Source organism: Melitaea cinxia, chromosome 18 (genome assembly GCF_905220565.1).
Source record: "Melitaea cinxia chromosome 18, ilMelCinx1.1, whole genome shotgun sequence".
NCBI classification, from domain to species: domain Eukaryota; kingdom Metazoa; phylum Arthropoda; class Insecta; order Lepidoptera; family Nymphalidae; genus Melitaea; species Melitaea cinxia.
Window position 1 is genome coordinate 15,936,229 of NC_059411.1, and position 21,259 is coordinate 15,957,487.

The 21,259-nt window shown below is 34.0% G+C and overlaps 1 long non-coding RNA gene across 1 annotated transcript in view; it reads right to left on the reverse strand.

Moving 5' to 3' along the window:
- Positions 1–1,372: 1,372 nt before the first annotated feature.
- LOC123661988 overlaps positions 1,373–21,259 on the reverse strand; it is a 49,593-nt gene continuing 29,706 nt past the window's right edge. Inside the window, exon 2 of the long non-coding RNA XR_006744420.1 lies at positions 1,373–1,576. This is a non-coding gene — a long non-coding RNA (uncharacterized LOC123661988). The remainder of the gene's footprint in view (positions 1,577–21,259) is intronic.

The window sequence follows — 21,259 nt, forward strand, 5'->3', positions numbered from 1 at the left end:
TTGTAGTAAGTAGTGAGCGTGAGACCAACAATCTGCAATTGTTAAAACTTAAGATACAAACGGTTACTTCATAACCTCAGTGCTCTCACGACAGACATCAGAGCATCATCCCGATTAGCCACAGACGTTTACTGATGTAATCGATTACCTAAATTATTCATACTAAAACATTTTAATACTATAAAGTAAGAGAACGAGACGGCGTGTGAAAATCGACGCAGAGTTCAATTCGATGAATAATAACACGAACGTTTCCAGTTGTAAACGTCGGCTGTAAATTAAGCGGTTAGCGGTTGTTGTGACTTACGAATTATTTAAACGTATTGGAATTGTCTAGGAATAAATTTATGTTTCAATATCATTATCTTTTACTTTTTTTTGGTTAAAATTTTACACCAGTTAACAACATGTATGTTCAACGTTATTTATTCTATGTATGAAAAAAATCATCATCATCATCATCATTACAGCCTATCATAGTCCACTGCTGGACATAGGCCTCCATAAGTTTACGCCAAAAAACGTGAACTCATGTGTTTTGCCCATAGTCACCACGCTGGGCAGGCGGGTTGGTGACCGCGGCTGGCTTTGTCGCACCGAAGACGCTGCCGCCCGTCTTCGGCCTGTGTATTTTAAAGTCAGCAGTTAGATGGTTATCCCGCCACCGGTCGGCTTTTTAAGTTCCAAGGTGGTAGCAAAACTGTGTTATCCCTTAGTCGCCTCTTACGACTAACTTCTTATGAAAAAAATATGAAGAATAAAATCTATAACGAATGACATCGTTACGTTTCTCGTAACGTTATTTGATTCGTTTATTTACTATTAATTAGTATTATTCTTTTTCTTAGACTAGTAAGCCTTTTTTGTGCCTAATTAGACGATCGAAAGGAGTAAACTCCGATCGTGCGTCGGAACTGACACATAATTTTTTTCATGTTTTGTTTTGTAAACAACGCCTGATTCGTTCAGTTCAGTTCGTTCATTTCACATTCGTTTGAAGTTTGAATATACAGCTATTAGTGTATTCTATTTTGACGACAAAAATAAATACACCATTTGTTATAAAAATTCGTAAAACAGTTGTTATAAAAACAGACATTTATTCAGTCCCTACTTTTGACTTACCTACATTCAAACTAAGAAAGTTGTAGTGCTTTCAAAATTCAAATATTACTAAGCCTAATTCCTTAAATCAATACATACCCCGTTTTTATCTTTTAGCGGTTTTAAGCAGACCATGCTAGCTTATATATATATTTGATAGCTTATATTTAACAAATAAAACACGTTTAGAAATTCTGACAATTTGAACTAAATATAACGTGAAACGATTCTTTATATTTAATCATTCAAGTCAAATAAAACATAAAAGTAATTTCTAAAGAAATTTAATTAGCACAAAATACCGAAGCGCAGTAATTACCTATAAACTACATAGAGTGGCTCTTGAATATTGATGTGTGTTTGTTTTTGCAGCGCCCGTGAAGGAAGTAGATGCCGGAGATGGCGAGTAAGGCGAATGATGTCGCGGTTTTTATTGTAGCTACGAGGAACTCCGCGCTGGTAGTAATGCCATCTGGTGACAAAAAATACGCTATATAACATCGTCGATCCTGTTGTGATACATTTAGCGATCGACAGTAAAAATTTCGTTTATTTTGACGTATTAAATCGTAAAAGATATCATCTTCAAGTTTTTGTAGAATTTGATGAGTGTTTTTCTGTGTAGGATATTTTCTAATTAGTAGAGGGATTGACTATAGATTATATATATTGCAAAATTACAAGTTTTTATACAGGAGCTAAATCCTTTGCCCAAAATTAAAATTACGATATTAGCTAAACTTCTAAAGGATTTTAGTAATGAAACACTTTAAACCCTCCAGACAAAATCGAGTTGTTTGTTGATAAATAATATAGTGAAAAACTGTACTATTGTATACTATTACTACTACTTATAATATGTTGCTTTGTTTATGTTAATACGGACATACGTAGAAAGCCTCACTCAGACTGAAAGTATGACATAAAGACAAACATCAACGCATTAAATAAAATAAAAAATAGGAATATTCTTAGAATATTACAAACGAGCTTTATAAAAGGTCTAGTTCTCTTATCTTGAAGCTAAAATAGAAAAATACTAAACATTTTACGAGTTTAACAAGTACGATGTGTTGTTTGTAATGTTTCGCACATGACCACCGCATTATAAAAATATATTCCACTTCCAATGGCTTTTCGTTCTTCACGCGTTAGACGAAGTACGAAGTCGTGTCCTCACATACACGCGGGCGTTAGACAAGAATTCACGATCGAATAAAAATGAACTATGTGTGGATGGATTAGAACACATTTTCGTTTAAATTAGTTCATCTCAAAGACCAGGGTTGTTGATGAGTTGTCACATATTTCCAAGTTGACGGATGGCCGCTAAAATATTGGTAACGTGTGAAAAGCGCTAAAACTTAAGTGTAAGATTCTGGACCTTATAACTATGATAATAAAAGATACGTCTGTTAGTCTCTATTGTTCGGATATTAGAACGAGTACTATAAATGATTCGGCCCGACTTCACTGCGAACAAGTGTGAAGAGAATTGTGTGTTTAGTTTGTATTTTAGCAGGTGATATAAGTTCACACTTTAGGGGAACTCACACGGAACGCGGTGCGATGACCGCGGTCGCAGATTTTTTTAAAACAGCGGACGATATTTGCACATCAAATAAAGGTGGTGTAATTTCCGAATAACCTTTATTCTTTGCGTTTCTAATCTGTAATTTAAAAGTTAAATTTGATTAACATTAGCTCGCTGCCTAATCACAAAATATCAAAAAGTATTTTATCTATAAATTTGAAATTTAACTCAAAGGTAGATAAATTAATGAGAAAGAGACGCTGAAAATGGATTTTAGAAAACTTCTTGCTTAATAAAGGTTAAAATTTGTATGAGGATGAAAGTTTAACAGGACAATTTCTTAGTTAATAAATTAATTATCTATCACTGCTAAGTGCAATTGAAACCGCTGAGCACAGTAGCGCAGGTTATATAACGTATATGCGTGTAGTCTGTAAATCTCTTTACAAAGTAGAACGTATGAGATACTTTCGAACAAAGGCTGAATGTAATTGTAATTACAGCCTGCCTTTTTAGAGTGAGAGCAAACACGCTCGTTGTCTAATTGAAATTCAAATCGATAAGCCGTCTTCTACGGCGATTAATTTGATTGAACAATGTTCATAAAATCTGATTTTTTATGAAAATATAATGAAATTATTTTTGTAATTTGAAAATTTATGACTGTTATGAAAAGGTATTGAGATGAAAATAAGCCTTTTTATTCGGTGGTATTAACAGTGATTTGTGTTTTATTAGCTGTTCCCGCAACTTCGTCTGCGTGGAATTTAACAAAAAAGTTTTTGCCCAGTTCTCAGAGTTATAAAATAAATAAATTTCTAAAATAAAAGTAGCCCAAGTTACTCCTTACTACATCAGCTATACTACCAGTGAAAGTCCCGTCATAATCGGTCTGGCCGTTTCAGAGATTAGCCGGAACAAACAGACAAACAGACAGACAGACAAAAATTTTAAAAAATATAATTTTGGTATATGTACCGTGTATACACCATATGCATTTGTAAAAAAGGGTTGTTTTAATATTAAAAACAGACACTTTAATTTTATTTATTTGTATAGATTGAATTTGAAGATAGATCGATGATACGAACGGTTATTGTTCTTTTTGTTGCTCTAGCATAACAACTGAGGCCATGTGCTATTTTATATAAATAAATAAACGGTTCACACTCAACGATCCCTAGTAGGCTCCTGTGTCGGGTGTCCGGAAACACACACAATACACAAGCGCAAACGCCCAGACCACAGCAAACATCTGTATGGCCCAATACAAATGTTTGCTGGAGATCGAACCCGCAACCGCCAGCGCAACAGCCACAAACCAGTGCTGTGACCGTTGCGCCAACGCCTCATCAATTATATGCGTTGTTCTTGCTTATTACTTTTACTCATACGCAAGTAGTATATGTGGATGCAGTTATTTTATTACAGATATTAAAATTCAGCGAAGCGTGTTTAACATACACGACTGAGTCGTTCAATTAATGAAATTAATAATTACATCATTACTTTGAATGTACAAAAATATTTCTGTGACATTTTTTTTGTATATAATGTAGAAATTATATTTGTGTATTCAATACACAGTCATTTTTTGTACAATTTAAAAGTAATGGTTAATGTACAACATAAGATGGATGTGTGGATGGATGTTTGTTACTCTTTCACGCAAAAACTACTGAACTAATTGTGTTGTAATCTAAGTACACAGAAAGATGAAAATCCAGAATAACAAAAGCGAAATCGCGATGTGTAGCCTATAAAATCTTTTTTTGTCAAAAGATTGTCATTATATAGAATCACTATTAGCATCTAATAGTATACTAGCATAATTCAAACATAGAAATAAATCAATTATTCAATATCATCAAAACATCGACAGCTTATTATAATTAGTTAATTTTCAGAAACTCTGCTGGCGGGCGATGACTGAATTGCGTTCATTTCAATTCATTGAAATTCGATTATGAATTATTGAATACCATATTATTTCGACGTCATTTCAATTATATTTTTCAATGTGTTATCTTTCACTTTGTTTCTCATTATTACTAATTATATTAAACATATTATAACTAATGTTATAATTTAATCATGTTTGTTTAATGTGAATATAGAACTTAGATTAGACTTAACTGAGGTAGGGTACAGCAGGAATTTTCTGCTCAAAATATGGAGCAGCCCGACTGGGGTAGTAACTCGACCTTACAGAAAATCACAGCAAAATAATACTGTTTTCAAGCAGTATTGTGTTCCTGTTGGTGAGTAAGGTGACCAGAGCTCCTGGGGGGATTGGGGATTGGGTCGGCAACGCGCTTGCGATGCTTCTGGTGTTGCAGGCGTCTATGAGCTACGGTAATCGCTTACCATCAGGCGAGCCGTACGCTTGTTTGCCGACCTAGTGACATAAAAAAAATTCAATCGACTATCAAACCGTGGTAAGTCACATGCTGTTTTAGTTATTTGTTTATTTGATTTCATTGGTAACTTCTAGTTTATATCAAGTTTGACTTCCATACATCTGGTGTAGTTGTACGAGCTCTTGTGTCTTAGACCCAAGTCGAAGATTCTTCTTGTTAATCCTTATATCTAAATCTTATTAACACGTGATCTTGCTTGTATCTTACTAAACTGATACATATCTGTCTATCTGTGTGTATGTATGTATGTACTATATGTATATGTTTTAAGTAAATATATTCAAACGTTTATGTCTCAATTTGTACACCTACACTGAAACAATACCATCTCCTCTGCCCCTAGGTTGCCTGGAAGAGATCGCTTTTCAGCGATAAGGTCGCCCTTTGTACCTTATGATAATCTGTTAAAATCAATCTGATATGTATTATTTCTGTATCGGTGTACAATTAAGTTAATTGTATTGTTATGTTATGTTATGTTATATTATGTTATGTTATGTTATGTTATGTTATGTTATGTTATGTTATGTTATGTTATGTTATGTTATGTTATCTGTAGCTTTCTTTTGACAAACACTTGCTGACCTGAGGGTAGCCACATATTTATTTATAGAAAAATATACGTGGAAATTATTATTTTGTTAGGAACAAGAGTACACGACGTCTTTAGGTTTATACGAGTTAATCATGGTTTTTACAAAAGATGCACCTGCCACTGGTTCGGTTCTAGCTATTTATGTATTATTTATCATGATCTGGTGATGGAACTCCTCACCTTGCCTCGGAGAGCACGTTAAGCTGTCGGTTTTGGTTTTAACACGTGATATCATTATTCGTGGTAGGTAAATCATGTGCCTATCCACAAGGTTATCGCGTTTTGGGTTAAGCTCCTAGTTCTGACCCTCCTCCTTAATTGAAAAAGAAATATTGACTCAGCAGTGGAACGCTACATTTTGAGTCATGGATTCGTTTGTATTTCCGTGCTACATGTTTATTGACACACAGAAGTGTAATGATGTTAGTTTAATGTGTACCGTATAGCTATAGTGGACAGTTTAAGCTGTGCTGCGTTGCATGTCAGTATCTTTTCAGTGTACGTTGAGCGCAAGCAGTGTTAATGAGCGACGGTGACAGAGTAAAAACTTGCTGACAGTGATGTATCGACTGTCTGTTGTCTACCGGCACTGCGTGACACACTCTAGCTCAGGGGTTCCCAAACTTATTTTGTCTACTGCCCACTAAGGAAATAAATTATTTTATAGTGCCTCCTTTGAGCAATCTTTTAATGAATATTAGTTGATATTCACAAGTTCTAGTCGAGACCCCTATTAGATTAATTGACAAATCGCCCCCCAAGCCTCTACACAACGGCACCATTTTTTTTCTAGGTCTCTTACCCTTTAGTACTGCAGCGCCTACAAGGGGGCGTTATCGCCCACTTTGGTAAACACTGCGCTAGCTATTGAAGAGTACCTTTATAGAAATACACCTATAAGTATGTGTATTTTTAAACGGTTTTATTTAGCTCACCCCGTTTGTTTTATTTTTTATTTATTATTTATTCTTGGGTCAAATTTAGTAATTCAAATTTCACCCTCTTCCTGTCAACCGATTAATCTGAAATTTTGTATACACTTTGGATTTTGGTGACAATACAATTATGTTTATTCATTATCATTATAAATTCAAGATGGCCGCCGTTACAAAATGGCGGATAATTTATGTTTTATTGATCCCATCAATATGGGTATCAAATGAAAGGGCTCAACAAGCAGAATACAATATACTATAAAAAATTGAAATCCAAGATGGCGGCCGCTACAAAATGGCGGATAACGTAGGTTTTATCAATCCCATCAATATGGGTATCAAATGAAAGGGCTCAACAAGCAAAATACAATATACTATAAAAAATTGAAATACAAGATGGCGGCCGCTACAAAATGGCGGCTAACGTAGGTTTTATCGATCCCATCAATATGGGTATCAAATGAAAGTGCTCAACCAGTATAATCAATGTACTATATAAAATTAAAATCCAAGATGGCGGCCTCTACAAAATGGCGGATAGCTTAGGTTTTATCAATCCCATCAACATGGGTATCAAATGAAAGGTCTCAACAAGTAGAATACAATTTACTATGCAAAATTGAAATCTAAGCTGGCCGCCGCTACCAAATGTCTGATAACAATTTTTTATCAATCCCACCAATATGGGTATCAAATAAAAGGGCTTGACAAGAAGAATACAGTGCACTATACAACCTCAATATTTAAGATGGGCCTTGCAATAATGAAGCACTAAATGAATTAAACAGAATGCGAAATAAAAACTAAAAACTAGAAAATAAAAATAGGTAAAAAAACTTTTTAAGTTAAACGGTTTTATGTTAAACATACATTGCAATGTTTAAGATAAATGTACTAAAAACCAAAAAATAATAAAATAGATACAGTCGTGGGAATTATAAACATATGCATAGACTAGACTAAAATAAAACCGTGGGGCACGTCAATTGTCTACAAGTTGAAACATCTCTTTTATTTACATGGACTGTATAACTATTGGAATTTCCATGAGCAAGAAAATAGTAAGTAATTTCCTCACCGTCTGCGGGCCAACTGCCTATTTTAACGACGAATTAAACGATTCTTCTATCGCACATTAAGTCGATAATTTGTAGACAATTGACGTGCCCCACGGTTTTATTTTAGTCTAGTCTATGCATATGTTTATAATTCCCACGACTGTATCTATTTTATTATTTTTTGGTTTTTAGTACATTTATCTTAAACATTGCAATGTATGTTTAACATAAAACCGTTTAACTTAAAAAGTTTTTTTACCTATTTTTATTACAGTTCCTACTCTTACAAACATCTTTAATCGATGATTAATTACATTTTAAATATAAATTTTAGATTATATTTATTTACGTTTATACAGACTATATAATAATTACTTATATTTAAACAATAAACCTAGCTTTAGAAGACATTTTGATATCTATAGGAAAATGATAACTTTAGTCCGAAATAACAAGCTTTAAGTTATTTAATGTATCTTAACATAACGTTATACTTTCATTGTGTAATAAATAATATATTCTTAAAGACCATATAATTCTTAAAAAATACTTAAAAGTATACCGTCCGCTACAAATAAGTCAAATAATTCTCAGTCTAGAACAAAACAGTTGTTTATCTCCGCGTTGTTCTGTCTCACAGGAGTCACAAGCGATATGTAAGCACGTGTTCTCATTTATTTCATGTAATGCACATTCCGCATGTTCCGCATGTTTCTACATGTGACATGTGACATGCGCTTCTCGTGCCCCGCGTCGCTATCTGTAACTGTCTCCGTCTCGCAGCCTCCTACGTGACGTATCAGATCTTGGATATTGAACACACAAACATTTATATAAATATAATATATGTGTTAGTTTTGAGTAAATTGTCTAAGCGTCTGTTTGTAAGATTGATTGAGAATGTAAAAGAAATATAGATGTTAATGCTTTATCTAATATATAAAATTCTCGTGTCGCGGTGTTTGTAGTTATACTCCTCCGAAACAGCTTGACCGATTCTCATGAAATTTTATGTGCATATTGGGTAGGTCTGAGAATCGAACAACATCTATTTTTCATGGGCCGAAGTTATTAGGGATTAAGGGGGTTAATAACATATAAGGCAAAACAACGTTTGCGGGGTTAGCTAGTAGATGTATATATAATATAAAACATTTAATGATTTTTTCTCTATGTTGTGATTGATTTATTGTGTGTGTGTGTGTGTGTGTGTGTGTATATCTCATATGTTGAGAATTCTTTTTCGTGAATTTAAAAACACCCATAGCACAACTAAAACCCACGAGCTACCCCGGTTTTAATTATACAAATATTTGTATGAGCGATAATCGAAACCGTACAATATATTGCAAGAATTAGTTGCTGTAACACTGCACCAATCGTTGATGATGTAGTGACCTATTTATTTTTATAACCTACATACATAATATGCACATGCATTGTGATTTTACTATTGTTGCAAATACACTGACCCAATTACTAGATACCTATAGAACAACAGACAATAGAGCCAGCAATGGAATTACAATTTTATCTTCTGTATTGTTTCACACACTATTGCACTGAATGTTTTCGAAGTTGCGAAATTAATTGAATTCCATCACGTATGGATACAATTTAATTTAATGTGTTGTTGTATTGAATTGAGTTCAGATCGTTAATGAGTTGTTGCCGGTTTTTTAAAGAAACATATTTCAGTACTAGCGGTAATTTACTTCGAATAGGTAAGAATTTTTCCAGGAACGTTCTTATTTTTAAGGGAAACTGTGTTTTTTTATTAATACGAAAATATAAATTTTTACAACAGTGGAAGCAAGATCTTTGATTTCTTACTATAATTATCCTTATGAATAATTGTGTATCGGGTTAGTATAATATGACAATTGTAAGATGCCTCGTTTCATAACAGAAACATTTAAAATCCCAACTTTTTCACTACCTCCCTTAATAACATTTTTTTAGGTATAAAACAAGGACATAGAATTTGTATGTGCGTAAATTAGAGGTCCTTCATTTTGCTTACTAACAAACAAGGGTAATGGCAATCGATTACCGTAGCTTATAGACGTCTGCAACGGGAGAAGCATCGCAAACGCTTCGTCGACCCTATCTGTATACACCACCTCTGTACTGGTCCCCTTACTCGCCACAGGAACACAACACTGCTTGAAAGCAGTATTATTTAGCTGTGAACTTCTGTAAGGCCGATTCACTTGTCCAGTCGGGTGCTCGAGATTTCGAGAGGATGTTTCCTGCCGTACCCTACCACAGTTACAAAAGAATGAGATAGATAATTAAATTATGGATACTAAAAAATTATACCTCAGAAGGTTTGGAATAGGGGTTGAAAGTTTAAATGGAAAGTTTGTCATCTATTGAGTAATCTATTGAGATTATTCTTGAGACTAATAATCATCAATTTTTACATTTTTTTTTTACATTTGTGGTTAATTTACTTGACTCAGTACAAAAAGCACTGGATTAATAACTTAACGTGTTTACAACAGAGTTACAGAGTGAAATGATACGTAGTCACTATGTGCACGACGACCGCGTTTTCGTTTCACAAATTAAATATTTATAATGCGTTACAGCCGCAGAGGACGTAAATAATAAGCAAATGTACACAATTAACATTTTATAAGAACTCTGATTTTTTTTTCTAATCATCTGTTTTAAATATTATGTTATTTTAACTCAGTACCAATTTCTTTGGCAGTGTCGGTAGACTGGCCCATTAGCCTTGTTGGCAGTGACGCAACGTTGCTTTCTACTATAGGATTAGGGGTTCGATTTTAGGGGTCAGTGCTTTGAGTGAAACAACTTTTTCGGATTTTATCGTTATCCGAAACGTCGGGAAATTAAAAAACTTAATTAACCGCATAAAATCCAAAGAAGTTGTTTAATTATAATATGTGTATACTCTTATCAGTAGATTGTTACTAAATCACAGGCATTACCTACGGCACAAACGAGCGTTTGTGTATGTTATTAATATTTAAAAACATGTCCATATATATTCAGAATTTACAAACACAAGACCACAGTTTTTTAACGAAATAAAAATGTGTAAATATGAAAATATTTATTTTCGATATTTATGACGAAATATCTCAGTTACATACGATTTCAATTGCATACGATATTGGCGTATTTGAAAGTAAAAATGTTCGAGATTATTCCTTTTGAAATTTTCCACGAAACGAAACTCGAGTTACAGGAAATCGTGTTAAAATCTCAGCTATGTCGAGAGCAATGAGTGTTCGTCTCTATTTTATTTACCTACATTTCAATGTGTGGATTCGTGTTTGGCGCCAGATTTTTATGGAAAGTTATCATAAAAGGTACTTCGAATAAGCTGAAACTGTAAATTGTCGATTGAAGTCTACAGAACGTGGGCGTCACGTTGTCACGACGGACCTCACGCGTGACAAAAACTAACTCGTAATTATTACTATTGTCTGCTAAACGTGTATATTAGTCCAACCATTATCTGAAAATTCATGCCGATCACTTCTCTATCCCCAAAACGTAAAGTCCATAGTCGTATTCGCTCAGCTGAACAAGTGTTCGTCAGGGAGGTATTGTGAAGTTATTCTATACGTCAATACAAATACTCATAATGGAATAGAGTTTTGTCGAGTCAAATGTCTCCGGAGCTGACGAGAATAGTGAACAAACACGACCTCCCTCGAGACAGTCGATACCCGCTTAATACGAGACCGACCACAATTTCGACGTCTGCCCAAACACTTCTACACGCAAACTTAATTCTAAACACACAATAGAGTGCTGCCCTAAAATAAATACGCCTCTTGAACGCCAGAAGATAACAAGAAATGTATTGTGTACAATTGTGTTAGCTCACCATCGGTATGTGTAGTTTGATTACGTTCAGGTACATTCGAAATCCCTAACAACTTGGACACGAATTCAAGTTAACTCCCCAACAAACTTCTTCGATTTTACTGCAAACCAACTTGAGCTCTAATTCCATCGCTTTAAGAACGCGTTCGTCCGAAGCCGCATTGCATTCGATTTGGTGTATTTACCTGCGATGTTTACGCAGGGCGAACTAAGGCATCAGCAAACAGCGGTGGAATTTTATTAACGAGCGTCCAACGAAGAACAATGGTTTCCTTGAAACCGACACTTCGAACGCCTCCAATAATGCATCGATACACGACTTCCCTGAACTCTGGCGAACACACACTAAAACAAACAGCACGAATTTAACAGAAAAAACCCCTTTTAGTTTTACAAACAAATTACTAAAGTCTACGTTCGAACTGGACTCGAAGTAACATAATTGTTACCCTCAGTTAAGTTACTATAACAGAATATACGGGTACAAATTAGGTACCTATTGCTTTTTTCATAGGAATTATATTTACTTAATTTAGGAATTAAATGAATTTGTAATTTACATGATTATCCAAAAAAATAATCAAAAAATTTGTATACAATTAATGATAACCTGTACATTAAAAGCTTAGGCTCCAGAAAGTTATTCTGCGACGCTAACTTGGACAATACTCTGCTACTATTAAACTAATTAACTTGGATATTTTTATTAATTACTGTAAGGACAAGGTTGTTTTTGATAAAAATTGAGGCACGAACTTTATCGACTCATCGTCGACAGAAAAGGTTTTTAATAGTAGTAATTACAGCCAAATTTTACACAAGTACACCTACTCAGATTCGTATATATTATATTTGCGTAAAATTACAATGTCAATAGCGTCAAATTAATCTTGAAAGCACGCGTCACGTGGGAGTTGAATTGAGTGAAAATACTTATATTGAGTGAAATACGAACTCACGCAGTTCTGATAATTGATTAAGTGTTATCGCGTTTGTTCATCTCGTTACGTGTCTGTGACGTCACGCTTGCGTCAACGCGGCCTGACGTCGCTGTAACGTTCTAGTCACACATATAGACATCACTAATCAGAAAATAGTATTTATTGACCACTAAATTTCGACCGTGAATTCATTCGCGTGGTAGGAAATAAGTAGTACGCAGATGTATTGTTTGATGTTGGATGGATTGGTACAGTGGTCATAGTAACGCACTGTTGTAGCTGTAATCGTAGCAGTAGCAGATTAGATTCTCGCGCAATACAAATATTGGTATACACCGTAAAGATGTTTATCGTGATCTGGCGATGTGCTTTTATTATTCATGTTTTCAGATCACCATATTTCTAATCCTTCTTCATTCTTCTTCTTCTTTTTGTCATTTATGTAATCTTGTACGAAATTATATACTTCGTTTATTTTTTAACTGGAACTATAAATTATTAATCTGGTCTTATTCTATTAGCAAATATCTTTCCCTGGACAAAAAAAAAACATTAACAAGCCATAATCTTGAAGTTTAAGTCCTTCACGTGTAAAATTAATGTTTGTCACGATTTATGGAAAAAACACAAATGCTACGATGCGAATGCAATGCTACGCATAAAGGACAGCGGTGTGTTGAATCTTGTGGAGTTAATGCACGGTCTTCTTCGTTGATAATCGTTCTATGTTACAGTTTATCGGTCACAGGTTAGAAGTTGTAACTGTCTTTGGGCAATGGTGATTAACTGACATTAGATGATTGACCCGCTTGCTAATCCGCAGACACTTTCTAAATAAAAACATTAAGTAATAGAGATTGACCAGACGCCTATCAGAGCCAGCGCTCGAACCCAACCACGTTTATCACTTTTTCCGTTGTTTCCATACAATCATGTTGATACGATCTCTTTCCCAGAAAGAACCGTGTGACAATATTTTACGGCGAGTGATCACGACACCGCAGTAATGAAACATGCTTGTAGAACTTATTATTATAACCATAAGGTCTAAAATCCAACAATAACACGGTGATGCGGTTAAGATGCGGTTCATGTAAACTAATTTATCAAAATACTTTCCGAATGAATTTCTCAGCTACTCATTGATCGTAAAATCTGAGAAGCGATTTCAACGCTTTCAAAGTCTAATTGTAAATTGAATACTTACATTTAACGATATCTCGTAATAGAGAGATGGCAAAGTCAATTTGATTGGATGTTGTAACGCAATATACAACTGCGCTTTAAAATTTCCACTTCTGGTCGTAGATAACTTCTATACAGGAAAAGACATGCAGTCTAATTTGCCACGCTATTTTACTACATTTATACAAATAATTTACTTAACAAAGATCTTTAACTGTAACGATCTTTGTTATGTATGTATAAAAGCAACTATGGTTTATGAGTTTACAATGGATATGAAGCAAGTGGTGGGACTAACCAGAATAAACATCAAAGCAAGAAAATACCTGCTTCAAGTGGGACGGGGTGTTGAGAACTCCCGATCGACGACATTCTTCAAAATGTTTCAAATTTATCTCATGCTCGACGGAACCGGGAGATATAAAGTATGATAAGGAAATCTGAATAAATTGTTATCGCAACATCCTAGGAAAAATATTTTATCTTTCAGGCTAGCAGATATAGATGTAGTGTTTTTGCTTATAGCTTAGGTGTCTTTGTAATTATTAGCTCGACGTTGTAATATAATCATATAGTTTTAAATAATATAGAATGATATAATAGTTATGCTAATTAAGAATACAAAGCTGATGACAAGCGCCAGTTAATTTTAATTAACATACAAATAGCAAAGCAAGGTTTGGTTGTGCATTTACAAAAAAATAGAAAACAAGCTGTCGCTAATAACAGTCTTTTGTCCCGTTTTGGGGCGTTCGTTTGATCAAACAAACAAATAAAACTCCTAGCCGATTATGTTTCCCTGGTACACATATTGCGACTTTGGTAGTTGTAATTTTTTGTTTTACTGTCACGATACGATTTAGTTATTACTGTAGTACCTACAACAAGCCCATCGTCTTAAACTTGACTCTCTTGATGTTCATATCTATACATATAATAAAATGGTAGGAAAGTCAAAACTGTACATTGAATATTTTTTTAAAATAATACTTGGAGTGTGATCTACAATCGATACCGAAGCCAAAAATTTAGTTTTTAAAATTTTTGTCTGTTTGTCTGTTTGTCTGTATGTATGTCCGGGATAAACTCAAAAAGTACTGCATGGATTTACTTCAAATTTGGCACGAATATTATTAAGAAGTTGGGTCAACATATAGGCAACAAATTATCACGCTATCACCTACGGGGAACGAGCAGTGAACCTTTATTTCTTCAACGCATTCTGTAACAACGTGTAATCTAACGACGCATATTTGAATGTTGTTATTATGTTAATAACCATGCTATAAGCTAGCTTCATCGCGGGTCGCTAGTATATTTATAAAACGATACAGAAAAATAAAACTCATGTCATAGTGTACGCACGATACTACAATAACTTTATTAAGGTAGAAATTAAAAACATGCGCGTCTTGATAAGAAAATATGTTCCCATTTCTAAAGACTACCTTTCTGTAACATACACGACCGCGAAAGAGATTATTCAAAATTCATAAACTCCATTTCCCCTCCGCAGCTCCACATTGCTCTCACGGACGAGTGTATTTCATTTCCGCGATAATGTCACCTCGGTGTGACTGCAGCCCCTGTTTAGGCAGTTTGCGTAACAAAATAAACAGATTCATCTAATTTAGCTGCTGTTGCGTACTCGTACATTCCTGTTGCGTAACCACTTGTGTGTTTAATTAAATCAATAAGCAGCGAGGTGTTTCGTGTATGTGTGTGTTTGTGTCACATGTATTTACTTACTTTGCAGATCAAATTTACCTGATGTATGTAGTATTGTAGTATGTACAATACTCTCGACGTCTGATTGAATTTTTAAAGAACTAACCAGAGATGTATTTGTTGATACAGGTTGGAAGAAAGAAGTTGAGAAGTTATTTGTTGACTTAGTAGAGATCTTTGTTAAGGAGATAGATAAGCGCTTAAACGAAAACTTGTTTCTACTGACGTTTTCGGATAAGTCGGATTTAAATCACCGACTATTCAGTTAAGATCTACATGTCAGTATAATTGTACGTCGCTGACTATAATCTTAGTTGTAGATTTATTAAATTTATCCCTTATCAAAGTTTCTAAAATTATTAAATTTATGAGAAATAGATTAATCCCTAAATGAAAGTTATTTTCATTGCTCTATATTTTTGTCAAGTTCTAAAATATTATAGATACATCCAGAGCTAAATGTTTCTATCGTAACATGGAATATGTTTCGTTTTCCAGATGCTGTCACCTGAGCGACGGTCCCCACTGGGGCGGCGAGGCCGTCTAATTAAAATTGAACCAATCCCTAATATAGAGTTAAGCTTGCCATTCACAGAGACGTGTATCGTGCGATGTTTCATGTTTTGTTCATAATTGGTAGGGTTCTTTACAAAGGCTATGTATTTATAATAAGCTTAAAATGCATTTACTGTTAGGTATTTATTTAAGCTTTTAGAGTATTTCTTGTCATTACTAAATGTTTATCAAAATGTGTAACACACCTATACAGACATAATATGTACAATTCGTGTTAATATAGGGTATTGAAAAAAGTTTTCTTTTTCGACAATTATGTTATTTTACTTTTTCTAAATTACATGAATATATTTACGACCACTTAATACGCTATACGATACAGCCTGTAACATCCCAGTGCTAAGCATAGGCCTCTTTCTCCACGTAGGAGAATTATCGGAGCATAATTACACACAAATAAACAAACACTGAAATAAAGGCTCCATTTAAAACTTTGTATTCGTAGCGAAAACAAAACGTTTAAATGTGAGATAAATGTTATGTAACAGATACTGTTTTAAATTAAGGATAAAATTACATACGTAGTTAGAAAATAGAGAAAAAATATTATAGGTGTGCAGGCAACAATGTATAAAAAAAGTGTGTATGTGGATCCCACACACAGAACACCACACACTACCACACGGCAGAAGTGAAGTTTCTGATAAATCGTAGGAGGGTAGGTCGTTGTAATTTGTTCTATCGACGATGATCACGGCCTCGTGAAAAAGGTCGTAAGCGCCATGCAAAGCGCGTCGCGTACGCGTTTTGAGCGGTAATGTATTCCATCTCTTTCTCTCCTATACATTTATGTGTATCTTTCTTTATCGTTAGGCATTATCGTTTATCGAGTTTCAAATCACAACGGTTCTAAAGAAGTTTCATTTACAAATATATCTTTCCACGCCTACTTAAACTATACCGAATATATAATGATATAATAAAGAAAATTACTGTATATCTTACCATAATAGCATCTAATATTTCAATATAATGCAATGTATACTTAATTTTAGAGTTCGTCTTCTGTACGTGACATACATTCGCTCGGTTGAAGTTTATGAAGCCTTACGACAGTTCCGAAGAGCCGAGCAAGCTGAGTCGACTCGCCTGGCGATGTTCCAGCCCGAGATTATTGTTTATGATAATACCGGTGATTTGTTCGCAGACATGATAAACACATTCGTTACTCAGCTTATTAGCTTCGTAGACCATCGCTGCGTAGTCACTTTTGTGGTATGTCTCGTTACATACTGAGCATAGTAGATTAATAATTACCAAATCCGTCATAACCAACTATTGTCTCTTTACAACTCAGTATATCTTGATAAATGTGTCGTTTTAGTAACTCTGGTTTTCATATAAGAGGTCATGTCTCTTTTTACGCATTGTGCTTGTGTATTGTGTGTTTCCGGACCCCCGTTTATTTATTTATTTTATCAATTATTTATTAAATGACGTATTGTCGTTTTTGTAAGAGTAAATGTACTTTTATGTACTGATTTTAAGTTCCTAGCCGGTTCCACTCAACTGTCAACAATATTACAACCTCGAGGGTATGTAAAACTACATTGACTATTACATACCGTTGTAAAATAACAATGAAAGTTCATCACCAATTCATCAACAGCCACATTTGCTACCCGAGGCACGGCTAAGAGACCGACAACGATAGACATCTCGACTGCTAAAATTTATTTGAAGTAATAGATAAATTTGTTCAAAGCAGATATCTAACTTTACCTCTGTAGACAGAGTAGGGTAGTCAGTTATACAGACAGGACTGCGGTATATTATGAGTAATCCGTACTAATATTATAAAGCTGAAATGTTTATTACTTTGTTTGTTTAATCTACTGATTCGAATTGAATTAATATTTTGTGGTGGATAGATGAAGGCTATAGACAATTTTTTTACCGACTTACAAAAAAGAGGAGGTTCTCAATTCGATTGTATTTTTTTTATGAAAGTTACATCAGGACTTTGGACTGGATTGACCGATTTCCATGTTTTTTTTTTTTAATCGAAAGGTGTTGCGTGTCACTTGGTCCCATTTAAATTTAATTGAGATCTGACGAGAACTTTTCGAGTAATGTCTAATAATGCGTATTTACTTGACTATTTTTTCGTTGACCTACGTTTATTATACTATATAAATTTTCATTGGGTTAACCGATTTTAATAATTTTTACTTTAATCGAAAGCTTATGATTGTCGTGTGATTTCACTTAAATTTGATCAAAGTTTAATGACTACTTTTTGAGTAAACTTTTATAACGTGTATTTTTCTTTAGTTCTATGACCAACTTGTCGATGTATTTGATGTCGGTTTATTTTTACTTTGCAAGTAAACACAATTATTCCTCAAATAATTAACGCGTACGAAATCGCGGGGTACAGCTAGTGAAATATAAGACTTAGTAATTGAAGCTTTTGTCCCCATTGTTGTCGAAACGGAGCTCAACTCGCAAGCCCCTGAGTCAGCGTTATCGAGTTAGTTGTATAACAGCCAGTCCGGAGTTCGGCATATACGGAAACTGTTTCAAATTTCATCGACGCGACGTGGGGTCGCTTACCTTCCGTGAATACTGAAGAATAAATAATACATATTACTTAACTAGGTGTGCTCCGCGGTTTTACCCACGTGAGTTAGAGAAAAAAAGCAAAATATAATATATATAATGGCCTATAGTCGCCATCCTTGAGAAACGGACTATATCTCTACCTATTAAATATATTGTATTGAACCACATTTATATTTAATATTTGCACACCGTAAGGTGGAATATGTTTGGACTATACTAATGTTAATATTGTACAACTTCAACACCATCTTACAAATAAACAATTATTATTATTATTATTATGGACTATCTAGTTGTTCCTGAGATTAGCGCGCTTGGCAAACAAAGAACAAACTTTTCATATTTATAATATTAGTGCATATACTCATATAGATGAACCTAACTGAATTGAAACTGCTTTTAATCGTTTTTCTTATATACATAACACTCTTTATAAGAAAAGGGTTGAAGAAAGGGGATTAATTTGGGTTCATGGATATATGCCTCAAGCGGGAGTCAAAATCCGCAGCCGTCGGGTTTAAAAACTTCACTGTATCTCATTCTAATCTGTGATAACTTCTGTGCTGCAGTACGTATTGGGAAAACGTAGGCCGTGAGAAATTGTTGCCAATCCGCTTCTCATGTGTATTTGCCTATCCGAAGTTTAACAATGGCGAATGACTTCGTGTCTCTATCAATATCATGGAAGAAAACTGTTTTTGCCTTGTGTTGGAACGTCTTAAGTATTTTTTAATTTCATACTAAAAAAGAAAAATTTATAATATTTCGCCAAAATTAACTTTTTAATACTTTAGAACTATTATTAATTTAAACAATTTTTCCGGTTTTTTTTTTGAAGTTTTAGGAATTCAAGAATGGATACAAAGTAATTAAAAATAATTCGAGTCACGAAAGGTTCGTCCCACGACGCGCCACCAATGCGACACGATTTTAACATTTTCGGAACATCAATGTTTGAGTTTCTTAGCCCTCGATAAAACGAACGAACAAGGCGCAAATGTGAGCGTCAACTGTGCAAACAATTCACAAAATAAAATCTACACTACAAAATAAACCTTCCTTCCTTAGAAATAAGGCTTATATTTCTATGTATCGAAATTTAACAAGACCACACGTGGGGATCAAACAACTTATGTAAATTTAATTGTCGAAAAATTTAATGTGTACCTGAGTAAATATTGAAAATAAATGAAGTGTTTAAAAATGCGCTCGTTTTTTTTTTCGTTGTTTGTAATTGGAGTGATTTTTAACCGACGTCCAAAAAAGGAGGAGGTTCTCAATTCGACTTTTTTTTTATATATGTTACATCAGAACTTTGAACTTGAACATTGACTGGGTGGACCGATTTTGATGATTTTTAATTTAATCGAAAGCTGACATTTATCATGTAGTCACATTAAAATTTCATCGAGATCTGATAACAACTTTTTGAGTAATATTTGATAACGCGTATTTACTTGACTATTTTTTCGTCGAATTACGTTGTATTACTTGTCGATGTAATTGAAGCCGTTTTTTTTCGTTTGAATGACAAGATACAAGAGAACACGTTTGAGCGCTATGTCTACTTTAGTTATACCATTAAATATATATTACGGCTTGCTTCAATCTAAATCAAAAAATGCTTTATTCAAGAAGATTTCAGAAACACTTTTAAATCTAGTAGTACAGCGAGAACTTTTGGAGTAGGTAAGTCTGAAATTTCTTCCTGTTGTAGTAGCTGGTTCTTGCGTAATATTTTCCAAATCTAGGCAAAACAAGTAAGGCAAAAAATTGGTTTTGAACCATCGACCGTTTGAAATAAATTCACTCTGTGTACCGACTTAGCCACCTCGGCTGCATTACGCTTTATTATGCTTTTTAGACATCTCTAGGTTACAAAAAATAAAATGACAAGGCTTTTATCTAATATATAAAATTCTCGTGTCACAGTGTTAGGGGGCCAAATTCCTTCAAAACGGCTTGACGGAGTCCTATATATTTTTTTTGCATATTTGGTAGTTCTGAGAATTGGTCGCAAACTATTTTTTAAAACCCTAAGTTATTATGATTTGGCACTGAAAAATACATACAACCCTAAATTTTAACCCTTCACCACCAACCCCTATTTTTAAATAGTATTTAGTGACAAAACAACATTTGCCGGGCCAGCTATTTAAAAATATATATCTTAACATCCAAAAATAATACAATTAATAATCATAAAATAATTAAAATTGGAAACATAAAAAATATCACTAAAACATTAAAGATAAAACTTTATGAATATATATAAGAAGCTCTAAAATACCAGACTTATACAACGACCTCTTACCGTTTTAAGGCTTAAAGAATTCCTCACTATTTCCCGTTCCGAACACAGCCTAAATAGACTCGCGGAGTAGTGACAAACACTAAGTAACGTACTTACAACATTTCCTTCAGCACTCTCTTCTAATGCCTTCATAAAGATAATCTTTTTTTACCCTCGTTTGTGTCACGTTACCTATACACTGTTAAAGCTACAGTTGCTTTTGACTAATATTATAAAACTATGACATTCCATAAGTTTTTATGGCTATTTCCGAAATAAAATTAACATTTTTTTTCTATTATACCGTGTGTTTCTATATGTGAATAATAAATTATTATGAAATGTGCCACTTTTATGCAACAAAAAAATCGCATTTGAATCTATATTACAACTAATTAAAAATCTGATACTAAAAATACACAGTCATATCGTAGATTTATTTCCGTAAATGTACAATT